Genomic DNA, 3,348 nt, shown 5'->3' with positions numbered 1-3,348 from the left:
GATAAACACCAATGGCTCTTGCAAAATATCGACCTCGGTTTTCTCATCTTCACAATACAAGTCATCACATGCCATGAGTTGCCATGGTCGTCCTCCTCTTCGTCATGGCTGTCGAATTCAGTGTCCTCATAGTGACCACAACCGTCCAGGCTCTGGGTCTCATCGGGATCGACAACCTGGCCTTGGCCGTCATAGTGGAAGGCCTAATCACGGCCCTCGAAGATGACGCTCTCCATGAAGGCTGAGCAATCGGGGTGGTCGGCTGTAGGTGTCGGTTGTGGTATTGCGTCGAACATCTTGCAGGGCATCGGCCATGGTTGTCGTCAGAAACGACTAGGGCTGCTTCCTTTGCGTCCCATCGGTCATGTGGCCAGCGCCACTGTACCCCAACGTCACATTGAGGTTGATGACACCCGCGGCCCCGCGAGCGTGGCCGGAGCGACCAAGTTGTACTCCGGCGACGTGGAGAACCGTGTCCGCCCATGGATGTGCGGAGGGCGACACCCTGGCGTCTCGGGTGTAGTGGACCTGTACTGTGGAGGACGAGCGGCCGATGATCCCTTGCTCGCCGCGGCCATGGAAGCGACCAAGAAGATGGTTGGCTATGGTCCTGCCAACCCTAGCATGAGTAGGGCCTACGCCTTGGAGACAATGGATTCCCTGTCGCCGATGCCGGCAAGATGCTACGCTTGATGCCATGCGGCGGCCTTGACGGCGTAGGCCGCAACCGCCTTCATCTCCGCCATTTTTAGAGGTCAGCCCCTTCTCTTCGCCAAGTCGGTGTCGATTTTGGCGATCTCCGTTGGTATGAGTACAGACCGAGGCTTCATGGGACCCTTCTTCTTCGTCGCGGGGGGGGGGGGGGGCACGGCCGCTGCCGCATAGTCGGGGTTCATCGCGTCGCCGTCCATGGAGGAGGGAGGGGAGGGGCGTGCGGGAGTGTTTGAGCGAAATGGAGGGAAAGTGAGAGGAATGTGTCCCCGACTGGCGGGGCAGGGGAGGACAAGGGTGCGCGTCCCGCCCGTCCGCGCGACGTCCATTTGGTTGCAAACGCGACCCAAACTTGGCCCTGGAATGATCGAAAGTGGACCGAAAATGGACATTCCTCCATTTGCTCGTGCGTGTTAGACCGCGGTTTGTATTCGTTTACCCTCAAACAGACGCGGGTGGATGATTTGGGGTCACGCGTTTGGAGTTCCCCTGAGAACAAGCCGGTTCCTTGCATCCTTTGGAAGAGATGATGTGAGTCGCATGAAATCCTCACGTGTGAGACGTGTTTGTAGAATCATACTCCTACTAACTAGGGGTCAAATTTCGTGTTTTGACCCTTTTGAATAAGTTGTTCGAGATCTGGCCTGGTTCAAAAAAATCGACATTTGACCATCTTGCTACCGCGAGGGCCTATGACGGTAGGGATATACAACCTACCGACAGGGCCTACGACGGTAGGCTAACGGCAATAGACATTTACTTAATGACCCTCATGACGACCTGGCATAGGCCTACCGTCAGGGATTGCGGCGGTAAGATGTGATAGCCTACCGCCAGCGCCTACGGCGGTAGGTTTGTGCATTCGCAGTTCTGCGCACTGTAACCTGGAATGACTTAATTTTTTCGGTAGGGTTGCGCATCCTACCGCCAGGGACTGCGGCGGTAGGCTGTGTAAACCTACCGCCAGGTACTCTGATGGTAGGGTCTGGTCATAGTGTATTTTTTGCACACAACTTATTTTTTGTCTTCAATTTTTTGTCACAACAATATTGCAGACATAAAAATATAAAATATCTTGATCAACACAATATAACATGTATCACACCTCGATACGAATAATAGTTCAACTAAGAAACATAGCACACATAGCAAATAGTTCAACAAATACCAAATAGTTTCATGATGCAAACATAAATAGTTTAACGATATCAACTTCACTTGCTCCTTACCGTCTTGGAGGTACAGTCCTTGTTGTTCTTTGAACAGGTGTCATCCACCTTCTCCTTGCGGAGACGAGGACGCGGTTTATGAAACGGGGACGGACTTGTCCAATCCTTCTTCGGTTGCTTCCCCCTCTTCTTGTCGTGGGTGGTCTCAGTTGGGTTCATCATGTCAAAACAAACCTATGAGTTCATTCCTTCAATATGCAGTATATCAAGATTTTTTTACATGAACTAGGGTTCATCATGTAGTTAATCATGAAAATACATACAGTCTCTCCAACAAGTAAATACAAGTTCATATTCAGCCCCATATAATATCTAGAATCAAACTAAAACAAACTAGGATTAAAAAGTTAAAATCTAGTTCAAAAATAGGGTGGATTTGAATCAAATAATGCATTGAATCGGAAGCTATTTGAAAAAAACTAATTGAAGGGATTGGAGGAGCTTACTTGTTTCGTTTCGAAGCCATCTCGGTCCACAAAAATGATGAAGAAACGAATGATATCCGAGGTGGGAGTGGAGGGGATGAGAGAGGAAGGAGGTGTCTGTTCTTGAGGCCGTCGCGGGGTGGGGTGGGAAGGAGATGGAAAGGGCAAACCAGCGTCCCGGCCTTATAAGTGCCCAGACCCTACCGCCGAACTCTGTGACGATAGGTTCGCACGTCTTATCGCCAGACCCTTTGACAGTAGGGTCGAGCGGAGCTCACGACGTGGATTAGTCAGCTATCGTCGGAGACCATGGCGGTAGCCTATACAATCCTACCGCCAATCTGGTAAGAAAAAGAGTCATGTCTCGAAAAAGTTTTAAATCAGGGCCAGATCCGGCTAAAGATAGCCAAAAGTTGGGTCAAAACACGAATTTTTGCCCTAACTAATGGCATCAGCATAACTAACCAGTAGTCCGGTACCCGGCCAAAAGACAACACAAAAGATTACATCATCCAAGTATCCAACAGTAGTAGTAGGGCGAAAGAAACCGGAGCTGGCGAACCTGGGTGATGCCTTTGGCGGGTAAGCTTCTGCTTGGCGTGGAGAGCAACCCACGTCAAGCAAAAGACGCCGACACGTCGGTCTTGAGGCCAAAAAGAGAGAAGAGAACCCTACAGAAAACCATCGAAAAAGCGAGACGTCTCACTTTGCTTTTCCCCCGATATACCTCCGGTCCGTTCTTTGCAAACGACCACGAGCAAGCCTTTGCCGAGAAGAAAAACACAGGAGGAAGCCCAAGCCGCGACCTGGTAACTAATCGACCGACGTGACACCTGCTTTGCGCAAGGCTAAGCAACGTTTTTGCGTCACACCTGCGATCAAATTTTGAGCTTTTTCTCGCGATTGAGTGAAAGCTAGCTAGCTAGCCGCTTAGGGATTAAAGATTGTGGCCGTACTACGGCCCTGCCCGGCTTAATTTGTGG

The sequence above is a fragment of the Hordeum vulgare genome, chromosome 5H, assembly GCF_904849725.1.
Source record: "Hordeum vulgare subsp. vulgare chromosome 5H, MorexV3_pseudomolecules_assembly, whole genome shotgun sequence".
NCBI classification, from domain to species: Eukaryota; Viridiplantae; Streptophyta; class Magnoliopsida; order Poales; family Poaceae; genus Hordeum; species Hordeum vulgare.
This window is presented reverse-complemented; position numbering follows the sequence as displayed.